Source organism: Drosophila takahashii, chromosome 2R, assembly GCF_030179915.1.
Source record: "Drosophila takahashii strain IR98-3 E-12201 chromosome 2R, DtakHiC1v2, whole genome shotgun sequence".
Classification (NCBI taxonomy): domain Eukaryota; kingdom Metazoa; phylum Arthropoda; class Insecta; order Diptera; family Drosophilidae; genus Drosophila; species Drosophila takahashii.
Window position 1 is genome coordinate 6,604,815 of NC_091679.1, and position 25,794 is coordinate 6,630,608.

The window sequence follows — 25,794 nt, forward strand, 5'->3', positions numbered from 1 at the left end:
ACGACTAACATACATCTGGACATCATCAGCATATAAATGGACACTACATGTCGACAACACAGACGGAAGATCATTTATATAGAGGGTGAATAATAGTGGTCCGAGAACCGAACCCTGGGGTACACCACGCTTCAGATACGCAAACGAAGAACAGATATTTGACGATACAACATATTGGCGACGGTTTTTAAGATACGAACACATAAGTTTGACGGCAGTATTAGAAAAGAAATAAAAGTTTTTGAGTTTTGAGCACAGAATTTCATGATTCACTGTGTCGAACGCTTTGCTATAGTCCAGCAACAGTAAGAAGGTGACATAAGAGTTGTCCGTCTGTTGACGAATATCTTCTGTTATTTTTAAGATGGCTGATGTGCAGCTACGATTTTTTCTAAATCCAGATTGATGATCATTAAGGAGGCTGTTGACAGATATAAAATTATTTATTTGCGATGCGACAATATTTTCAAACACCTTCGAGAGGTATGGAAGAATAGATATAGGGCGGTATTCTTTGCTTGCTTTGGGTATTGGGATAATTTTGGCGGTTTTCCAGCAATCCGGGAACGTAGACGTGGTAAGGGCCGTGTTAAATGTGTGCGTAAGGTAGGGGATAAGTTTAGGAAGTAGAATTTTTATAAATTTATTTGTTTCCATGTTTGACTCGAAGAGGTTGCATTTTTAAATCTTTGCCTAAAAAAGTTTGATTTTGCAGAATCGATTAGTTTGGTAACCGTTTTTCGTGCCGTTACAAACGTGCAGTGGTGTTGCGGTGTCTTGTATCTTTTCCACTTCTGGTATGCTTCATTTCGTTTTTTAATTGCCAATTTTATGTTATTACTAAACCATGGCTTTTCGGACGGTCGAATTGTTTTACTTTTGACTGGAACAAAACTATCGTATAAGTGGCTAATATTATGTTGAAGAAAGTTGAGTTGAAGATCAACTGTTGGAAGACTGTAAATATTGTCCCATATACTCTGGTCAAATGCTTCGCTCAGCAGTATATAGTTAATATTTTTAAAATCACGGTAAACTATTGTATGGTCAGTGAAGTTAAGGTCAAAATTATAGGTCAGGTATATAAGGTCATGTTTTGAAAAGGACGGAACGATTAACTGATCATACAAACTTATATTATTAACATCACTCACAAAAAACAAATCTAATAATGTGTTACGTGTTCTGCTGAAGTGGGTTGGAAATGAGAGATTCACTGGTTTCAGACCTAGCGATTCCATGTTGCTGGTAAGATGAGATTCCCTCAGAATATCACTATTAAGATCGCCCGCAAGGATTACATCAGTAAAGTTTACTGTAATATCTGACAGAAGATTGATAAGATCATCATAATTTGTGTTACAATGCGGACGATAAATGCAGCCAATTAATAGATTTTTCTGCATTATCGGGTTATGTAATTCAAGAAAAATATATTCTATTGCACTGTTTATTGTGTGTTGACAAATAATTTTGGTTTTTAATTTTTTGTTTACATATATTGCAACTCCTCCCCCATGACTAACACGATCAGAACGGTACACATTATATCCATCACACGATATTAGCACATCACACTGACTCTGGACAAACCATGTTTCAGACACACAAATAACATCAATTTCCGAATTTACAAACATATACCTAAACTCTTCAATTTTCTTTGGCAGGCTTTGGGCATTTATATGACAAATCTTGAGACCAGGTTTCTGCTTTGCCAGGATGCGCAGAAGGGCATGACTATTTGCTGATAGATTATTCAAGTTTTCTTCCATTGCTAATAGTTTTAAATATCAAAATAGAATAACAAGGACTACACACCAGACAAGAAATTTGACTAACTACTAAATTAACAATGCGACTCATCCTAGACAAAAGACTTACAAGAATTAAAGATATTAAACTAATTTCAAATCCTAAAGTAGAAATAAAAAATATTTTAATTACGAAATGAATTATTCTCTAAAGCGGCATCTCTGCTTGAGTTAATTTCGCCCGCATCTCTACTCAGATCAGAAAGCTCATTAGAGCTTTGCACATAGTAAGCCTCTCCTCCGTCTATAGGCTTGATAAATACGTCTCCACGGCGAGTAAAGACGGCCGCAACCCGCTTTTGTTTTTTGAGTCGCATGGCATGTTTAAAGATTTCATAATTTGTTTTTGTTAATTGCTGGTTTAAATATATAAATGCCGGCGAGTCAAAACCGATCAACTGTAAGCTCAGCTGCGATTTGGTTGTTCGTCGGTGCACTCCAATCGCGCGCAGCAGCGCAGCTTTTTCGCGCACGTGATCCATTTTTATTATTATTATTGGATCAACAAGTGAGTTTCTTTGGCGCGGGCGGACTCGCAAAATAGACCTAACTCGCGGAGGAGGGGTCAGGTGTAGTGAAAAACAAAGGCGATTGAAAAGAGTGGTGAGATTTTCCCCCTCAACTTGCGGCACACCATGCCAGCGAAGGTTGCAAGCAACATCCGCGACCTCCTGTGCATTGCTTTTCGCTGCCAGTTGAGCATCCAGTTCACACACTTGTTGTTTCAGTGTATTCACCTCTTTTGCCTCGGTTTCCAGCTCTCGCACTCGTTTCGTAAGATTCTGTATTTCAGTGTTCATTACATCGAATTTGGCCTGTAGAGTGTTAAGAAAGCGGGCCTCGCTCTCTCGATACTCTGAGCCTAGTGACTCCCTTTGCTCCGCGAATTTATCATCGATCAGCTGCAAAAGTTCCATGTTAATTTCCTTCCGTTGACTCGAGAATTTTTCTTCAATTTGTTGCAGCAGTTGAGTGTCCGACGGGCGAGCTACCTTGATGTCGGTATTCGATTTTTCACTCCTGAGTCGCTTAGATGCACTCATAATGTTGTTGTTTTAATAAAATGTTTGAGTTTGAGTGATTTGTGTAATTGTATTTGTTATTGATTTGTGTGTGTTTTCGGTAGTTGTTCAGTCTTTATGCACTGCAGTTTATGTGTGTGAAAGTTTCTTTTCTTCTTCCCTCACACTTTCGCACCAAAATAACTTTGTTTTAAGTGTTTTTATACAAAAGTGTTGAGATTAGACGAACGATTTGGCCGCTAAATGATCTCAGACCACAGGCGGTTTATATTCCGATAAAAATTGTTTATGTTTCTAGATTTTTTTCGACTTTTTTAGCTAGTCTTTCGGGAGCTCTGCAAAAACGCGACTGTTTTCTTTCTTTCTTTTCTTTTTAAATCTTGCATAGAAATAATATCAGCATCTTTCGAAATTCTTTCATATACTTTCCTATCTTTCTGTCTCTCTGCATGTATTAGTGCATGTGTTAGAACTTCAGCAAATTCAAAGCAATTTATTCTTAATGTTGCTAGGGGAGGACTAATATTTCGTTTAGATTTTCGTTGCTGGTGGTGGTGGTGGTGGTGGTGGGGAGTAGTTATATGTTTTGAATTCCTACGTTTAGATTTATTTACACTACGTTTAAAATTCAATCTTCTATATATATTATTGTAGTGACATTTAACACCTACCGTAGCACTTTTATATTTTACGGTGATGAATCTAGTTAACCCCCTTCTTCCTAAATCCAGATGCCCCCCTATTTTCCTTTCATTCTCACTTAATTGCTTTTTAAAATTCTCTATTATTCCTCTCTTTGTAAATTATATTTCAGTGTTATGCATGTTTACAGTGTTTTTTAATTTATGCGTGATATATCTTTTTATTGGAACTCGTCCTATACTTTCGAATTCTGACTCACTATCATTGATACCAATCCCTATTTCTTGAGATGTGTTAGTTATTTTAGGTGCTTCACTTACGTTTTGAAATTCTGACTCACTATCATTGATACCAATACCATTTCTTTGCGATTTTTCAGCTCCTACGCTTTTATTTTCTATTTTCTCAACATTTGTATCTTTAGTAATATCAAAAGGATTGAGTGAGTTTGTTGTTGTTGTTGCAGATGTTGTTGTAGTTGCAGATGTTGTTGTAGTTGCAGATGTAGTTGTAGTTGCAGATGTAGTTCTTCCTCCTCTTCCTCCTTATTACTTATCAAAGTAGGTGGGTTTGATGTTGATGTTGATGATAAAGGTATAGTTGTTGTAGTTGCTTTTATTTTTTTTTCAACCACAGTTGTATTAATACTATTATTATTAGCATTAATTATTTTCATGTCCACTTCACTTTTTAAATTTTTTTCACTGTCATTAGTACTATTGTTCATTAGATCCATAAAAATATGGCTATCTTCCAAGATCTCGAATTTTAAGTCAATTTTTATGATTTTATTTAATTTTGGCATATTTATAAATACTCCAATTGAGTTATTTGAAATAGAGGGTTTGTCAATGATTAACATTTCAGTAGGCACCGGCAACACTTTCACAACCGGATTCATTAATGATATTAAAAAAAATATTATTAAGAACTACATTTTAAGTTTTTTGATAAATGCACGCGCAAACGAATAAACGAACCGAAATTGACTTGCGCAAACGAATAAACGATCCGAAATTGATTTGCGGGAACGAATAGACGGAAACTGAAAACTTTTTAAAATGCTCCCCCCCTTTATAACATCTAGATTTGTATATGTATATATATATAAATATATACATGAGTCTATTTCACGCATTGACGTCAATGCGTACATTTTAATTGATTGTATGCCTCAAGTTGTTGTTTTGTGAATCCAACTATCAGCTAATTTTGGAAAAGTCTAGACAGTGCGTAACTATACAATCATCTTTTTTTTTTTTTTAGATTCTTTAGAGTTTAAGTTCCATACAAAATTCTTATCTGCACACACACGCTCTCTTAACCTACTCAACTCACAAGCACATAATCAATTCCATTCGAATCATTATCTGTACACGCACGCTCTCTTGACCTACTCAACTCACAAACACATAATCAATTCCATTCGAATTCTTATCTTCACATGTTTCTTCACACTTTATAAAGAAACATAATTTGATTTGAGGCATTGACGTCAATCTGTGGAATTTAATTTTTCTTCGCATTCTCTTGTTTTTATAGAATTTCTTTTTTGTGAATCCAACTATCTTCCGATTTTGAAAAGCCTAGCCAACGCACAAGCACATAATCACCTTTTTGTTTCAGAATCTTTTCAACAAGATAAGTATTAGGGAATTTTGTTTTTTTAATTTCTTGTTTATAAAAGCCCCCTTGAATTGGATCACCCTTCAAGTCTTCAAGTAAATATGTGGTGGGTGATGTATTTTGTACTTTCCGAATTTGAAAAATTTCCGTTGTCCAGTTTGGAGTATAACCTTTTTCAAAGACATGCTTATATTTACTTATTCGAACATGATCCCCCTCTTTAAACTCTCCATTTATGAATATTTTTAGATGATTGTATGATCTCATCCAGGGACCGAAAATAACTGTTATTGTAAATTTTTCTTACCACAAAAATCATGCACTTAGAAGAGTCCAAAAATTTTTTTAAATACACCATTATTTTTGTTAGCCATTGAAGTTTACAAATCCGTAATGATTTTTATTTATTTGATTTTTATAATAAAAGTCATAAATAACTGTTATTTGTTGATTTTTATGTATAACAGTTATTTCTTTGACATTTAAAGGAAAATAAAATAATTTAAAAAAACATGCTAACTGTGTTTTATATAACTTACTAAAAATCTTTAAAAAAAAAGCCAACCGTGCATATTGTATACCTATATTTTTTTAAAATTTGTTTTACCCAAAAAATCGCCATAAATCAAGTTTGACTTTTATTTTTGATCACGACGAATAACGGTTATTTGTCAACTTTTATTATAGAACTCAAAAAATAACAGTTATTTTTTGAGTTTTACTTTACGAATCCGAAAATAACTGTTAAAATGTGATTTTTAACATAAAACTCATAACAGTTAGGGTCCCTGATCTCATCAAAATCTGTTTTTCATTTTTAGCATTAACATCAATGGGTTTCATTTTAATTGTTCTATGCTTCCTTTTGTTATAATTATTAATCAATTCTTTGTATATTTGAAGCCATGTATATTTTCAATTAAAACTGAACTCACGCCACATAATAGATGCTTTAAGAGTACTAAATGTTGAGTAATGATTAATTTCATATCGTTTCATCAATTCTCTAAATTGTTTATTATAGAATTCATTTCCATTATCTGTTTGTAAATTCTTTGGTACTCCACGACCAGATTTTATTATTTTTTCCATTGCTCTTGTAACTTCTTCTGCATTTTTTGATTTTATTGCTTCACCCCATCCATATTTAGAAAAGGTATCTATTACTGTTAATAGATACCTAAAGCCTTTATTCGATGATGCATATGCCCCCATTTCAACTAAATCAGCCTGCCATAAATCATTAATACCCTTTACTATAACTCTACGTCTTGGAAAATTCTTGAATGATGGTCGATGTAACTCATTTACAATATCTCGTTTACTCATGACTTTATTTGATTTGGTACAAATGGTTTCTTCTCTAAAGATTCAGTACTGCAGTCGGTGCAATGATATAATTGAAAATGTTACTTTCTATTTCATTTATATCCTCTACTATCTTATTAATAGTTTTCAAAAGATAGTCCAATTTTTTAGAAATTTCACTCACTTTTCCCTCAATATTATTGATTCGAGGCCTTAATCTAAAGATTTCTTGTTTTTGTTGTTGTTTAGAAATTTCACTAGATGTATTCTGTACTAGTTTACTTATTTCATCATCAACATAAAATTTTGTTGCAATATCATTTTCATGAATGGGGGGTAGGGAATTTTTAAATCGTTTCCTCTGAATATTTAAATGTCCATCATAATCATTGAGTATACTTTGAAATTTTTCTACACCTTTTGTTATATCTCTTGAGTACTCTTTCTCATTTAAAAAACAACCAAACTTATCAACTGACATTTTAATTATAAAATAAAAAATGAAAGAACGGTATATTTATGTATGATCCACATTAATTGTTAAGACCTCTTCTTCGTTTTTACGATGTGGAAATGGACTACCTCGAAGTATAGTTCCATCTATTTGTATCTGATCAGAACGAGTGATTGGTGCGGGTTTTTTCCGTAAATTTTGATTTATGAAATTGTTAAGATTTTCCAATTTATCAAGAAGCTCTTTTAATCTATTATGTATATACTCCATTTGAGTTACCATTTTTATTACTTTACTTTCCAACTCTGATACTCTTTTATTTCGTTGATGAAATGATTTAGTTATAGTTTCGATTTGTTGTGATTTCGCTTCGTTAATTTTCTCATCTACATAAAATTTAATAGCCAAATCATTACCATTTATTGGTTTTGAAGAGTTTTTAATTCTTTTTTTCTGAACATTTATGTGACCATCAGTATCTAGATTTAAACCTGTAAGACTCTTAACTTCCCTTTTGAAAAGTGAGGAAAAATCTCTATCATTTGAAAAGTGACCAAACTTGTCAATAGACATTTTACTATTCAACAAAATGAGAAAATGTTTTCCATTTTATTAATATATTATTTTTGCTTCACGCAATTCTTCTATTATTGAAAGAATTTCATTAGTATGGTTATTATTACCAGCTGCTCTTGATGCCATTAAGAGTTGCAATCTTTCAACAAGTTCATTCACATTATCCCAATATACATAATTTGGTGGTAATTTTTGTAGCTTCATATACCCAGAACCAGTATATTCTTTATTTACTGAAGACGACGATATTAATGGTTTAATAATTGAAGAATATTTTTTAGAACGATTTCCTTTTATTTGGCCATCTGGTTGGTAGTTTCTTTTGTTTCTATATGAATTTAAATCATTCTTAGTATAATCCTTAGGATTGTTATGAAAAATTAAAGAGTATAAACCAGGTGATAGAGTCCATAATTTTCCGCTTCCTAATTCCATTTCATTTTTTTTAATTTTAAGTGTACTATTACCCAACATTAAAATATTATTTTCTTCTCTTGGTCCATAACTATTATCTAAAATCTTTTCTTGTTTTAACTGATTAATGTTGGTATTATACTTCACCCCGGTTTCTTCATATACACTTTCATTTAAATCATCTATATGAGACTGTTGTGAAAGATCAGATTCGTCTATAAGAGATTCATGAGAAATGTCAGTTTCATCTATATGAGACTGCTGTGAAACATCAGATTCATCTATATGAGAGTGTTCTGAGTAAGCATCAACATAAGCATCACTCTCACTATCACTTTCAATTACTCTCTCCTCTACCCTTTTATTAGTTTTAGGTACACTCAGAAAAAAAATCGCCCTAAATTTTAGAAAATCGCCATACTTTGAAAATCGCCTTGAAATTCAGAAAATATTTCTATTTTTCAGAAATATTTTTCTAAATAATAAGAAAAACTTACCCTGATTAGATCAACTCCTCTTGTTATCCACTTTTAGAAAAATTTTCTGTTATTCAGAAGTTTTTTTTCAAACTAAGAAAAAATCGCCTTACATTTTAGGAAATTGGCCCAATCGGTAGCCTAGGGGTCTAATGCGAGCGGATTATTTGTTTTCTACGCTTATATTCGGAAGCGTGTGTTCGATCCCACGCCAAGGCGGACATTTTTTGCGTCTTTTTTTTTTTTTTTTGGCGCATTAAAATGTATTCTTTAATACAAATAAGGATTTAGGTAAGCTAACACACACATAATGGATAAATAAGACTATAAACCTAGAACACAAGAGAACAGAATGAGAATGTACTTTGTAAAGCGCCTCTCGTGATGCTTCCCTGGCGCAGCTAGTAGTGTTTGACTGCAAACTGTGAGGTAAGGGGTTCGAATCCCGCGAGCGACCAAAATGTTTTTCTCCAGATAGTAAGTTATTTGATTTTTATGATTATCATTAATAAATAATATAATAATTTCAGTTATTATTTCAGTTACAATTTAAGATTAAAAGTGTGTTTGTTACAAGCATCGTGACGTCAAATAGTGTGTGTGTTTTAATAGAGGAGAGAAAAATAAGTTGAGAAACGAGAACCCCAACAACAACACCCCACACCGACAGAGGGGTGGAGTCGGCATAACTCCCGATTCCCCGATTTTTATTTTCTTCTTCTTATTCAATTTTGCAAAAACTAACCCTAAATTTTAGAAATTTTTTTTCTAATTTTTAGAAATATTTTTTCTAAAAGGCAAGGCGAGCTGCCTTTGGCTTAAAAAGTATGGCGATTTTCTAAAATCCAGGGCGATTTTTTTTCTGAGTGTACGTTTATTTTCTCTTTCTTGAATTTGGTCTTAACATTGTGTGTATCAATAATATACTTTTTTTTCTTATTTAATTTTTTATTTTCACTTAGTTCTTCATTTAAAGGTTCTGTAATAGGTTTAAAAGTTTCCTCCAAATTTGATACGTTCTCATTTTTTATTTGCTTCAATTCATCAAATTTTCTTTTTAATGAATTCCTACTTTTTGTCAGCTGTTCTAAAAGATTTCGCTTCATTGTTGTAGTTTTCTCTGATACTCATGTAGTACTGGGGAGAAATGTAGTATAATATAAATATTTCTAACAAAGTGTTTTGAGTTTAATGAAATTTTATTTTTATTTGATAAAATAAGTACATTAATAATATTAAAATTTAATACATTTTAAGCTTTATTTAATTCTAAATAGAGGTTGTTGTCACTCCTTTTAATAATACAAAACAGATTATCTTTTATATATTCAATGGTTGAATCATCTAAAGTCGAGTATCGTTCCGGTAAGTACAGCATATACTCTTCAAGTTCAAGAGTGAGGGCCATTCCAAAGCTGGTTTTTTTGCGTTGAGCTCGTCGAATAGGGTAGCACACATCCGATTCCATCTTTGTCTTTGTTAAGAGAGGCTTTGGTAGGTTAGCATTAAAATCCTTGAGTACCTTCATCATTTCTGGGTTGACCATTTGTAGTTGTTTCTTCATCTAGTTGTTTCTTCTTGTTATTGTTATTGTTTTTGTTGTTTGTAGTTGTTTGTAGTTGTTTTTATAGTTGTTTTTTCTTGTTATTATTGTTTTAACTGTTTTTCTTGTTTGCGAGATGATTTACATTAAAACTTGCAACTTAAAACTTAGGTTGAGACAGTTTACAAGTGGTTTTTCAAATGCGACTTAAAATAACTTTTGATCGAGTTTTTATACCTTTTGGTAAACTAGGCCTCCTTTTTCTATCTCTTTCTTGATATAGAATTGACCAATCATAGCAGCGAATAGCATGTGAAATAGAGTGGGTTTCAAGAATCATAGAGAATCAAAGAGAAGTCACTGGACCATGAGGAGAAAGTTAGGGAGAGATAGAGAGTAAGAATTGGAGGGAGAGGTGTCCACAGTTGGTACTATTAAAGACCTGTTTTCTCTCATAATTATAGTTATTATTATTCCCCAAGTATTTCACAACTTCCTTTGGGGGCTGTAAATTTCCAAAACTATCAAAATAATGTATACTTTTTTTATTTTTGTTGTAAGCTACCCAATGTGTACCATTTGATGAACTATCATCTAGGTTTATAATTCCTGACTCTTCTCTCCAAGGAGATTTTGGTAGTGAGTCTCTCATAAACACACCTCGGAATTGTGGAATATACTTTTGACCAAAATTCAAAATTTCAAAATTTGAAAGCGGTTTTTTAGGTAGCTTAGTAATCAGTTTTTTGATTTCCTCTAAATGGATTGAGATATAATCCATAATCTTTTCTATAAGGTTTTAGAAACATTCCTTCACCCACCTTAATACTTTCCATTTTTGTATTATGTCGTTTACTCTCTTCTAATTGTTTTTTTCCAATATTTGCATTATTAATAGTTTTAACAATGGCTGCACTACCAGAGGCAAGACTACCTAATGCACTTAATGCAGTCAAAATGGGTACAATAGGTAAAAAACCACCAATTTTCGGTACATTAATGACGCGAGGAATCTTAATTTTTTTTTATTTCTACCAATTGTTTTACTGACTGCTTTACGCGCAACCTTGATTGCACTCATTAGATCTAGTGGTTTTTGAGTTTTCAATGCCCGCATTCCTGTTTGGACAACATTTGAAAAACTCTTTACCTTTGATCTCCTCTTCTTACACTTTCTCTTTGTTTTCTTCTTCACACCCATTCCGAATTTCTTTTTTGTTTTCATAATATTTGTAATCAAGTATGCTGCTGTTTTCTCTGCAATACTACTATCTTTTGCTCCAACACGTTCCCACGCTTTATTTATTAATATTGCATCAGCCTTATGTCGATCCGCTAGATCCTTATTTTGTGAATATGCAATATCATGTACTCTACAAGCTTCATCCAATTGATTTATCCCACGATCACCGCGCTCCAACCTTTGTTTAAGCTTTGTTCCAGGTCCACAAAAATTATACCCAGGAATATGTGCTTCAAATGGAAGTGTGTTAATTATTTTGTTGATAATACCACTACCTCGTTTCAAGTTTGAACTCTGACTGTAACAATTATAAAAACTTTTACCCATTTTATATAATGTTTAATCAAGGAGCATTTCTCATCGAATGAACTACATTACACATGTGAATATGCGTTTAATACGTCAAAAACAAGAAATCTATGTTAGAAATATCGAGGGTGGTGATCAATCATTTAAAAATTCAGCTCCACGACATAGTTCTTTATTACCCTATACAATAAGAGCATTGGTTGTCGGTCCGTCAAACTGTGGAAAAACAAATGTTATGCTCAGTCTTATTGAAAGTCCAAACGGACTTAATTTTGAGAATATATATGTATTCTCAAAGAGTTTATACCAACCAAAGTATGAGTATTTGGAGAAACTAATTAAACCGATAAAAGGTATGGGATATTATACATTCTCACAAAATGATGAAGTTTTACCACCCGCTAAGGCTAAAGAAAACTCTATTATGATTTTTGATGATGTTGCTTGTGAAAAACAAAACAACATTCGTTCATATTTTTGTATGGGACGTCATAAAAATATAGATTCTTTTTCCCTATGTCGAACGTATACTCATATTCCAAAACATCTAATACGTGATAACGCTAATATGATTATAATGTTTAAACAAGATGATTAAAATATGCGACATATAAATCGTGATCATGTAAATACTGATATGTCTTATGATTCATTTATGAAAATTTGTCAAAAGTGCTGGAGCGATAAATACGGATTCCTCATAATAAGTAAAGATAACGATATGGAAAAAGGAAGATATAGGAAGGGTTTTAATGAATTTATAATTATTTGAGAATATAAGTTTCGTTCTGTAGGCTATATTTTCACAGTTCATTATTAGATTCCAAAATGAGTAGATCATTCACTCTTACACTAAATGGTAATGAACCCATTACAAACATTACTTATTTCCCACCCATAGAACTGACGAATGGTGACTATGAGTGTGCACTCATTGACTTTCATATGTACAACTCTATACCCAATGTTGATATAAATAATAATCTATTTCATATTGGTGATAAAGTTATTGAACTCCCCATAGGATCATATGAACTCAATGATATTTATGATTTTCTAAAAAATAAACTAAATGATTATGATCTTAAGAAAACATTTCAAATGGAAAGTAATAATAACACACTTCAAGTTCATATTACAACTACCAAGGAACCTATTTATTTTAATAAAAACAACTCCATTGGACAATTGCTTGGTTTCAATAAAAAAATAATCTACCCCGACCTGAAAAAAACATATATATCGGATCAACCTGTTAACATTTTAAAAATAAACACAATACGCTTAGTATGTAATATTGTGAGCGGATCATATATTGATAGTAGGCAAGATCATTCATTATACGAATTCGGAATTAATGTTCCACCGGGCTATAAAATGAATAACACACCACACAATCTCATTTACTTACCAGTCAACACTAGAGAAATAAGTACACTCTCTATACACATAACTGATCAGAACGGTGAACTTATTAATTTACGTGGTGAAAACTATACAATTCGTTTACATTTAAGACTAATACAATGATTATATATAATAAAAGAGATGATACTTACCATCATCAGCACACTTTCAAACATAAAGTTATAGGAAGAGGATCGAAAGTAAAAAGACACACAATTACATTTAAAAACAAGGTAATTCTTAAATCACTGGGCTTCAAAGTACGAGTTTAACTAAAGTTATGGGTCTGAATGAAATATTGGGGGTACGAGAAAAACCTTTCTCTGATGATAGTATATCGAAGAAAGAATATCACAGTTATTCACCGTATCAACAATCATTTAAACCGAATGATGAAATAAGAATTACAATTCAAAATCAAGATTTATATGTACTCCCCCATGAGAGTCTTCTAAATTTTCAAGGAGATATTACTCTAATTAAGGAAGGGGGGGCGGTAGAAACTCAAAATGTTATTGGGAGGATGAGAAATAATTGCATGGCGTACTTTTTAGATGAAATACGCTATGAAATAAATGGTGTTGAGATAGATAGAACAAGGTTTAGTGGTATTACTTCTACAATAAAAAACTTTGTTTCTTTAAATCAATTTGAAAGCAAGAGACTTTACAATTCTGGATGGAGTGGAGGATCCGATTTCAATTTAAGCCCCAACTTTAACTTTTCAATACCCCTTAAAAATCTACTTGGATTTGCTGAAGATTTCAAAAAAGTTTTATTAAATTGTAAACATGAACTAGTACTATTGATATCAAAAAATTTAAATGATGTACTTGAGGAAGATAAAAATGAGAATGGAGTAAGAGTCGGAAAATATCATCTCAATATGACTAATATTACATGGAAAATTCCTCATATAACACCCAGCGATTCAACGAAAATTAAAATGTATGATATTATAAAAAGTGGATCCAATCTAGCAATTGCATTCCGTAGTTGGGATACATACATTAATCCTAAACTAAGTAATGGAATACATCATGTTTGGAACGTTAAATGATCGGCTAACCGCGAGCGCCCACGATTTGCTTTAATTGCATTTAAAGATAATCACCATCTGATTACAAACAATTTAAGAAATCTAAAGGTCTACTTAAACTCTGAAGCATATCCCTACGATGACTTGAATTTGGACTTTGAGAAAGAACGATTTGCCCACCTTTATGAAATGTATTGCAAGTTTCAAACTAGCTACTATAATCGAAGTGAATCTCCTTTACTATCACCTGCAGAGTTTAAAGTTAAAGCTCCTATTATCGTAATAGACTTATCATATCAAAATGAAATGGTTAAATCGGGACCCATTGATGTTAGGATTTCAATTGAACTTAGCAAGCCCGCTATCGAAAATACTCAAGTATATTGCGTGCTGATACATGATCGTTTAGTTGAATATAACCCGTTGAATGGTCTAGTTCAGCGGATTGTCTAACAAACAATCAAGTAATCATGAGTGAAGATATTGTTGCAATTGATGTTCAAGGATTTCAAGGGAATAATAATAAATTTATTCTAAAAGAAATTGGAGTCGTATTCAAAAACGAAACAAACTTGAACTCTAATTTTCTCATACACTCTCCACATGATTTTATTGCATTGAATAAAAAATGTAGAAGAACAGCTACTTGGCTAACAAAAAAACATCATAAAATTTATTGGAACGATGGAGTATACTTTTTCAAAGAAATACAAGTGTATTTAAGAGAAATAATTAGTAAAAAGGAAATAATTTGTAAAGGATATCAAAAAAGGTTATTCCTGCAAAAATTTTTAAAAATTGATGATGTAATTAACATTGATGAAATTGGATGTCCCTCTCTAAAAATAATGGATGGAAAACACTTCCCATATTGCTCATTACATGCTCTAGATGGTGTCTGCTCACTCAACAATGCTCATAAAATCTTAAACTTTTACACAAAAGAAAACTGCTAGCAACAACAACTTTTCATCATTCATTCTTTCATTCACAATTTGAGAGTCGAGAAAAGAAGTTTACGAAATGTCGGATTCTAATAAAAATCCAAATTTACCGAATTATTCTTCCTTGATAAATAAAATTACTTTATTTATTAATACATTTGGAAATATGATTTCAAAAGAGGACTTGAAATTACTGTTGGAGTCAAGGGACATGTTCATGAGTATTGACGTGAAGGAGTTTATAAAAACAACATTTGGAGAACATTTTAATTTATGTAAATTTTCTAATGATAATATAGAAACGTGTGCTTGTTTTCATTTTGTAATTCAACAATATAGAGTTAGAAAATTAATTTCATCATATATTGAAATTCTAAAATAAAGAAAAAAAAAAATCTATTGTTTTGATTTTGTTTTTGAGGGTGGGTCTATCAACAGCTGTTGTATTATTTAACAGCTGTTTTCTAAGTATAATACAACGATTTATATCCAGCAGACTTTAGTTTAAGATAAACATTCAACCTATTACGTTGAAAGCAAAAAAAAAATGATTTCCTCAAAAATTGAAGAGTTCCTAAAAGAGTATGGGAGTGAGATCTTCAAGGAACATGTTTCGAGGTTGAAATCATTTCATACATTTTTTAAAGATGTTGAAGCCACCCCAGTAATTCATTCCAAGTATGGGGAACACCTATCATCCTGTGCATGGGCATATGATGATTGTAAAGTTGGACCTGACACCTGCAGGTGTATGCATATTGAAAAGAAAGAAGAAGATGTCTTAAAACTGATGGAACGATACATTAATTTGTTTAAAAAACTCAATGGAAACTAATGTTACATGAATATGATTAAATAAATAAAAGCGCATTTGATTAAATAAACAATCTCATTGTTTTTGTGGGGGGGAGTTCTCGATCTCACACTTTTTGTCCACAAAACCACTGAAGATAGGTTGCACTAACAGATATCATCTACAATCCTAATTGAATTAACAAAATGGACACGCATAATAAAACACCCCTCTCTCACGCTCCTACACACAATTTTCAGGTAAAGATCACTCTAAGCAACCACAAATTCTAGGCATGACCCCTCTCTCACACTCCTACACACCAGAACCAATCACAAATTCTAGGCATGAAAAAACACACCTCTCTCACACTCCTACACACAAATTCTAGGCATGACCCCTTTCTCACACTCCTACACACAAATTCTAGGCATGAGAAAACACACCTCTCTCACACTCCTACACACCAGAACCAATCACAAATTCTCACACCTGTGTGCATCTTAACGGTGACCCACACACTCCATTTCTTTTCTTTCCTCACACTCTTTCTAAGTGACCTTTTTTATGCTAACTAGGTCATTGTGACACCTGTGTGCATCTTAACGGTCACCCACACACTCCATTTTTCCCCTTTTCTCACCATTTTTCTCACCTACACACTCCATTTTCCCCACCTTTTTCCCACTCTTTTATTGATTAATTATGTTAATTAGGTCATTATAACACCTATGTGCTAATTAGGTCATTATAACACCTGTGCAACCATGCGTGACTAATTGGTGCTAATTGGTTTGACACGATCAATTAAAAGTGAGCCAGCACCCGTATTATACTACTACTAACACGCGAGCATTGAAGCCCTTGCTATCACAAAACAAGATGGGTATAAACGTCAGCTACCCAATTATCAATGCGCAGTGGAAGAAAACTGTTTATGGGGACTCCATTGCCTTGGAACTAGATAAATATATTCTATATCTACCTAAGAGATATAACACTATGAAAAATGGTCATCTGAAGTTGCTCAAGGACAAGGAATATCGAGTTATAAACAGAAGCAATGATTCCCTGCAACTAGAGTTAAATACAATTGTTTAATCCACTTATCACTTTGTAATATTTATAAAATTTGTACATAATCATTTATTATACTCAATAAAACATGAACACACACACACGCCCACATTAAATTCTTTTATTTTAAGAAGACATGTAAACAATGTAAAATGATTCTTTTTCAGCCAAAAATAAAATCATATAAATAACACAGGCCGACAAAATGTGACATGGGTCGGTGTCCAGGCCTGCCACCATTTTATTTCGATAAATTAGGCTTTTTTAAGCATAAGTTGCCATTACGCCTATAGTCCATCAGCTCTGGTATTTGGGGTATCTTTAATTTAAGAAAATCACAAAATTTCTTCGGCTTTTGGGATATATCTTCAAGAGTGGTCAACCAATTTTGGTAATCTTTTCCGAATTAAATAGTTACATGTCCCTTTTATACGGTCGTTTTGGAAAATTCAATCTCACTCAACCACAAGAGGAGGTGGGCGCATTCAAAATTTTAAAGTCACAGCAAAGTTTAAAAATCTTCATTTGTGAACAGCGTTTAAAAATTAAATAAAAATATTTTCTGTTACAATGCATTTTTGATCCAAAGACACCTTATGTCCTTAATTTTTAGGACACTCATCAGGTTTTTGTGAATTGTTTTGGAATTTTTAAAATTGTTTTTCTTCCTTCCTTCACAGTGACGATTCACAAACAGTGCCCACAATCACAATTTTAAATAACATATTTCTAAACGATCTAAGTTGTTTTGCTTTGAATATAAGCACATGAGCGTAGCCTACTAATCTTTGGGGTCTGAAATGCCTGAAGTGTAATCCCCCTCCAGCTTTTAACTTACGCCCATGTATAAATATTTTTAAAGCAAGGGTCACTTGTGCTCAAAAATAGTTATGCGTTACGTAAAATAGTGGCTGGTTTGGGCACTGTTTGCGAATTGTCACTGTGAAGAAAGTAAGAAAAACAATTTTAAAAATTCCAAAACAATTCACAAAAACCTGATGAGTGTCCTAAAAATTAAGGACATAAGGTGTCTTTGGATCAAAAATGCATTGTAGAAGAAAATATTTTTATTTAATTTTTAAACGCTGTTCACAAATGAAGATTTTTAAACTTTGCTGTGACTTTAAAATTTTGAATGCGCCCACCTCCTCTTGTGGTTGAGTTAGATTGAATTTTCCAAAACGACCGTATAAAAGGGACATGTAACTATTTAATTCGGAAAAGATTACCAAAATTGGTTGACCACTCTTGAAGATATATCCCAAAAGCCGAAGAAATTTTGTGATTTTCTTAAATTAAAGATACCGCAAATACCAGAGCTGATAAACTATAGGCGAAGTGGCAACTTATGCTTAGAATAGCCTAATTTATCGAAATAAAATGGTGGCATGCCTGGACATCGATCCATGTCACATTTTGTCGGCCTGTGTAATATATATATTTTATAACTTTCATTAGTATGAAATGTAACCCTGTAAAGTATAGTTCATAAACTGGTATTACATCTTTTGTGCTGACGGTGGTGAAAGTTTTGAAAGTACCCAAAATGAGTCAATTTATTTTAAGTCAGCTTACTAAAACGAGAAATATATTAAAGAAAAAGTTTAATGATCTAAAACATTTTAAATCACAAAATGCTTACGAGTTGGAAGAAACTTTTAAGCCAATAACAGATCCCTTAAACGAACTAGTTAGTGAAAATAAAAAACGAAAGTTTATGAATACAAACGAAGATAAATCAACGGTTCTAAAGCAAAAAAGTGAAATATTTAAAAATGAAACCCCCAGTAAAAAGCTTAAGAAACATCAATTAAGGTATGATGACGATGATGATCATGATTACGATTATGATGATAATAATAGCCGAAATGAAGAAACAAAAATTTATTATGATGATGTTACTAGTGACTCAGATGATAAATTTTTTTCACAGTCACATATTGAATTGGGATCAGAGCCGGAAACACCGCTAGAAACACCTTTGGAAACACAGCTAGAAAAAGAAGCAGATGCTAGCAGTCTAATTCATGCAGACTATGATTTTAATATTAGCAGTCTATCAAGAAATAAAGTTCTGGACTATGCTTATGGACCTAGAAAAAGTTAAACACCCCCAAATCCTTAAATTTGGGGAATAGTGAACTACATATAAGACATAATAAAATTCAATTATCAAGTGGAAGCACGTGGGATTTGACTCCTGGGCTTTATTCTCTGATTGTTCATAATAAACCCACACAATTCAGTGCCACAGACTTGAAAAATTATAAAGATATCATTACTGAGACAAGTGCACATAGAATAGATTTTGATCCAAATAAGCGAATAAAAGGAACTAGAGGATACAAGTATACAAACATTATGAAAAAGTTCATGAGCAATGAAAATATACCTCCTTCAGCTATATCCACCCCAATTCAATCAAAACAAAAAAAATCAAATAAAAAGGGATTTGGATACATGTCCCTGCAAAGAGCAAAACCCAATTATATTTATTGGGATGACGTCAATGAATTAGTTGAAAGATTGCAGGTTTTAATAGCTTCAAAGGCCGCTGGCAACACTAATCACAATAACGAGATCATGTCTATAATAGAAGAACTGCGAGAGGCTAAAATTATATATTAATTGAATAAATAAGGTTCACAAACTTTAAATTACCTTATAAACAAAATGTCTGTCGACAAGTTTGGTCACTTTTCAGACGAAAAAGAGCACACAGATATTTTAAAAAGGAATATTAAAACTGTTGTGGGGTTGTACATTGATGGTGACGAAAACCTGAATACCCAACAGAAACGAATAAAAAATTGTGGGAACCCAATAGATTATTCGGATGCAACGACGAAAAAATATGTCGATGAAAACTTGGAGACGTTAAAGAAAGACCTTAATACGAAAATAAATACATCCCTTAATCGAAGACTTACTAAAATAACTTCTTTGGAAAATTTAGTTCAAGTTAATAATGGGAGGGTTGATAATGTTGATAAAATCCTATCAAATATGTTAACAAAGATTAATAGTATTGAGAGCTATGTTTATAAATATGTTACTCAACCGAAATCAGTTTTAAAATCACAGACAATTGAAATAGAAAGTACTGCAACTCCAATAGTAAGAAAGTTCTAGTACCAAAAAATATGAGTGATAAATTGGGTATTGTTAAAGAAATTCATGCTCCGTGTCGACGTAATTTTAAACGTCGAAGGGTAGTGACAAAGGGTATAAATGATCTCTGGCAAGCAGATTTAGTGGAAATGGGAAAGTATTCAAAGCTTAACGGAGGATATTTTTATATTTTGACTGTTGTGGATTGTTTTAGCAAATATGCCTGGGGAGAAGCATTAAAATCAAAAAGCGCTAAAGATGTCTCAATGGCAATGGAAAAAATTTTCAAATCTGGACGTGGAACACCAAAAAATTTACAAACGGATGATGGAACTGAATTTTTTAACAAACAATTTAACGCGTTAATGAAACAATATGGAATAAACCATTATTCTACCTATTCAATTGTAAAAGCTTTAATTGTGGAACGCTTCAACAGAAGTTTGAAGGAACTTATGTGGCGTGAATTTAGTTTTAGCGGAACATACAAGTGGGTTGATATGTATAAAAAATTAATTGATATATACAACAAAAGACCACATAGAACAATTAAGGTCGCCCCAATTGACGTCAATTCTTCCAATGAAAAACACATTTTGAAAACAGCCTACAATCATCTCAAAATGTTTAGTGTGGGGAAATTGCGTAATGGAGATTATGTACGCATCAGTAAATATAAACATGTGTTTGAAAAGGGGTATACACCGAATTGGACTACAGAAATTTTTAAAATAATAAGTGTGAAAAACACATACCCTACCACATACTTGTTGGAAGACTTTGAAGGTACTCCAATACAAGGTGGATTTTACAAAGAAGAACTGAAAAAAACTCGTTTCCCAGACAAATATTTAGTGGAAAAAATAATAAAGAGAGACGGGAATAAAGTCCGTGTACGTTGGTTGGGGTTTTCAAAAAAATATGATAGCTGGGAATCTAAAGATAATATTTTATAGAGCAACTCTTATTCGGATTGAATATGATCAGACCCGCATACACAACTTTAAGCAAAACAAAAGGTGAGTTAAAATACTTTAGTAATTTTATTAATTATATTTTCTCCCTCTTTCTCATTTCAGTTGAATATGTTCAGCTTTTATCATCTAACGTAGTTTCAGCAATTGTAAATTCTAAAATTACTTATAGTTTTAATTAATCTGATGATGAAACATAAACTTAAGTTTATTATTATTATTTATTATCTAAAACAGAAAGGGAAATCAAAAAAATTATAAAGATAGAGATAAAAAAATCAGCTGAAGAAGATGATGAGTAATGGGGAGAAATAAATAATTTGATCCACAGTCGATGGTAGACTTAACAGAAGTTACAAAAGATGTGACCTGCGTTTACAAACTTATGAATTGCTTATTTAAAATGTTTTGAGGAGAAAGCAGTATAGCAGTTGTGATTTTTATCAAAATGACAGATTGTGAGGGATATTTTACGATCCCTGCAGAATGTATGAAAACTCTGAATATATGATAACAAAATAAAAACAAGAGGGAAGTCGACTATCACTTACGCGTAACTCAGCTAAAGGGAGCGCGAGGGAGATGGATATATGGAATGTATGAAAACTCTGAATATATGAGAACAAAATAAATATGATAAATGCATTTAATTTTTGATAAGTTAAGAAAGCATATGAAATGATCTACGAAGGATTTTTCGGTATGCTTTTCATCCATTTCGGTTTTAATTAATTTTAAATATGAAATTATTGCATTAAACAATTATAGTTAATTTAAATATTTTAATCTTTGATTAAAATATGAAATTCTTTTTTTAATGACGTAAAATATTTAAAGTAAATATGATTAACAATAAATCTAATATATTCGACCTTAATTGAAATGTTTTCAACTTAGATCATGCAATGGTTTTATATTTAATTCAAATATATACATATATACTATGAATCTTTGCATTCAATATGCAGATATTTATTTTAACTAGTGCATTTTTGTATATTGTATAGATTGGAAGAGACTTTAAAGAAAAAAATCATAACCAGGTAGGAGAATAGAAATATATGAAATTTAAAGGGTGTCTAGAAAATAGATATGTTTGCTGTGCTAGGCGTGGTTAGAAAAGGAAAAAAAGAGTTGAATCTAGAATAATTGTTTCAATTAGAAGAAATTTAATATATTAATCATCAAGTAGTTTAGTATGTGTTAAGATTATAAAGTGTAAAAAGGTTCTAATATCATAAAAGTAGCATAAAATATCAGAATGAGACGACATTTTAAGATGTGTACATTTTTGTTTTCTAATTATTTTTATTTTTATTTGTATTTAACGGGAACGGAAGTTTCATCAAATGTTCAGACAGTGGCAATTTTCGAATAAAAACAGGTTTTCTTTCCATATTTATATTATTTTCCTCTATTAAAGGATAGTATAAAATCCTCTATAATGGGGTAATTTATATATTAAATTAATTTTTTCTACGAAGTTTGCGTGGTTTCCGTAATCCTCCTCATTTCCGATTGGATTTCCGTTTTCGTTCCTCTATCCAGCTGTAGTGGATATCGAGTTCTCTATACCATTTAATCTCCTCCTCGAGCAGGAGTATATTATCCTCCAATGATAGTATCGATGCCTTCATCTTTTCTACCTGCTGTATGGATTGTTCTACTTTAGACGAATCGACCTCTCTTGCTTGATTCAAAAGCGTCTCCAGCTTTGCCTGCTGGTCAAAGGTGAGATTTTCAATAGGTATTAACTCGCAGATTCCTTTAGCATGTTTGTTGAACACACTCGATCTCCTTTCCGCTACTTCTTCCTTTTTGATGAATCCCATCTCAATCCACTTCTCACATTTCTCGTTTAACAGCTCGAGGGATTTTCCAATGATTGGCTCCATATTTATAATTTTCAAGTGCCCAACTGTCATTTCATATAACAATACATCTTTTTTTCCACTCAAATTTGTTATCAATAGTTCTCCTGCTTAATGACTTTGAAATTATGGACGACAAATTTTTTACTAACCCTCTGACCGTTTTTTATTTATATTCTGTTAACTACATCTTTATACTATTTTTATGAATAGATACATTCATAAGAAATTGTTCTTCTTATTTCCGACTGTGTCAAACTGTTGTTGACAATCTTGACATTGGGATTATTATACACTTGACCTCTTTGTTATTCTTAGACCTTGTAATATTGTTAATAACTGTGGTTATGGGATACAAGGCTAGCAAGTGGCGATAGTGAAAAATGTATGATGGAATCCGCGATACGAACCGAGATATATAGGAAAGAAGAATGAAAATAATAAATATCTAAAATAATAATAGCTGATATAATACACTTGTGGAATGAGATTATATGTTACTTTTTAATCTTGTTGGGAGATATTTGCAAATAATCGGAATGGAAAGATTTAATGGTATTTATGATCAAGTTATAGGCGTGATATACTTAACTTTCTTGTTTTTGTTTCGTTACAACAATGTAATGAGTATTGAGTAGGTGTAGGTAAAATAGTATTTTATATTGATATTCTATCTATATTTTGCATCCATTATTTATTTATTAGTTTTCTATGTTTAAGCAGGTTTGAATAATAAGAATAATATCTAAAATATTAGTATTATTTTGTGTGTTAAAAATTTTGATGTTAAGTTTTATGATAATTGTTAGCTAATCAATGACGAGAAAATGTGTTATGTTTAACAGGTCTAAGGAAACCGGTTTCCATATTGTGTACACATTTTAAGGGCGGTTTTTCTTCTCTAAGCATTGGGTTTTAAGTAATTAAATGTCAGGAAGTTAATGTTATATATATCATTATAAATTTGAGACCAGATATGATAAGAAATATAACTATGAAATTGATTAATATGTTCAAGAATTATTTTAACTGATGCCTTGTTACTATTAGCTGTTATTAGCTGGTTTTTAGATGTTACTATCTGTTTTATTTGTTGTGAGATGTTAAAGATATTTTATAGAGAAAGAGAATAGAGAAAGAAGATTAACTTCAATAAATTAATTAATAAGTAAAATAGTTGAAATTAATAAACAATTAAATATTAATAAATTAATTAAAATTAATAAACAAAATTATCTAAAAAATACGACAAAATTTCTACAAGCTCTATGCGAGTCTTTTTTATGAAATCGTTATTAGCCATTTGTTGAAAGGAAATAACCTTAGAATCAATTTAGCACGTTCTGGGGCGGAAAGAAAAATCTGTATTTGAAAATATTTTCCCACATCTGAGAATCATTAACTTGTGAGATTTGTTTCATTGGACGTTGTTTTAATTTCTTTACTAGTTTTACAATCATAGGATACATATTTCCCTAAAATGATCGGACATGTTTGTCTTAGTTAACAATCTTTAAATACTTTGGGTGTATGACCTTTCTCACGTACATAGGAATCACAGTTGAGTATTAATTGCTCATAATGAGGAAAAAAGTCACGTGATCAATATTGTTGCATGGATGTTGAGGATGGACGAAAGGTGAGCTACATTTTCTCACGTGGGTGTGCGAACTTTCTCACGTATGTACAATGTACATAGAAAGCCCAGTTTAATATTAATTGCTCATAATGAGGAAAAGGTCACGTGATCAGCACCAAATGAATATAAATTGAAAGTCCCTTATCATTGTTATTGATCTTTCAAATCAAAACGAATCAATAAAAACTGTTTCTATTGATGTGAGAATTTCAACAGAACTGAGGATACCAAGTCATAAAATACCCAAGCTTTTTGTCTCCTCATACATGATCGTTTAGAATAACCCTTTAAACGGACTTGTACAACGAGTTGTTTAACATTAGGATAATGATGAAAGATATTGTTTCAGTTGATGTGCTAGGCTTCTTTGATAATATTACTAATTTCATTCTATAGGAAATAAGAATAGTATTTGAACAAGATCCTAACTTGAATAATAGTTTTGTAATGAAACAACCATAGGATTTCACTTTACTAAATACAAAATCTCGAAAGACTGCAATTTGGTTAAGCAATAAACATCATAACATCGTCAACATCGTCAGCTCATTAATATTGAGGAAATTGATTGTCCGTCCCTATACAGGTTTAAGGAAAACCGGTTTCCATATTATGAAACACATATTAAGGGCGGGGTTCGTGCTCTAAACAATGCATACATTATTTTAAAATTTATTCAAGATTTTAAGGAGGACTTTCAATTCCTCCTAAACACAAAAACGATGTTTATGAATCAAGGTGGATATGATCTTAAAACCAGGGACCGTAATGATTATAAGTTTTATCCAAAAACTCAATCTTTAATGATTATTTTTTGAGTTTATTTATTAATCCAAAAATAATCGTTATTTTTTGAGTTTTTTGTAAAACTCTAAAAGTAATGATTATTTTTTGAGTTTTATTTCAACTCTAGAAATAATGATTATTTTTTGAGTATTATTTTCCGCTTGACAAATAACGCTTACTTTTTGATTTTTATTTTCTGATTGAAAAATAAAACTTATTCCTTCAGTTTTATTTTTTGATCAGAAAATAAAACTCAAAGTCCAATTTCTTTGAATTTAAGAGGTTTGGCTTTAAAAGCGGTTAGCAAATGTACTAAGTAGACCACGGCCAACACATTAAGGGCACTTTTAATTTTATACAATAACCGGAAACCGCCAAAAACCAAGAAAAAATTCTCTGCCTAAAACTTACATATAATAAATCAGGTGTTATGTGTTCGAAAAGCAGAAAGGTGGCCAACTTTAAGAATGACTGACCCAGGGTGGTAAGATTATAGACATCATCTACTTTTGAAAATATAATTAATAATTTAATAATTTTAGGATTTATTTTTAAGGCAGAAATAAATTCCAGAAAACATAGTCAAAAAACTTAAAAACATACAGCTGCGGTCAAAATAGTAGTAGTGTTGCCGCCCTGTGTTTTTAAAAGTTTGATGTTGTAACTTTCTTTATCCAATTAGTCTAATAGTAAAATTATAATCAATACAATATTACCAGGAAAAGA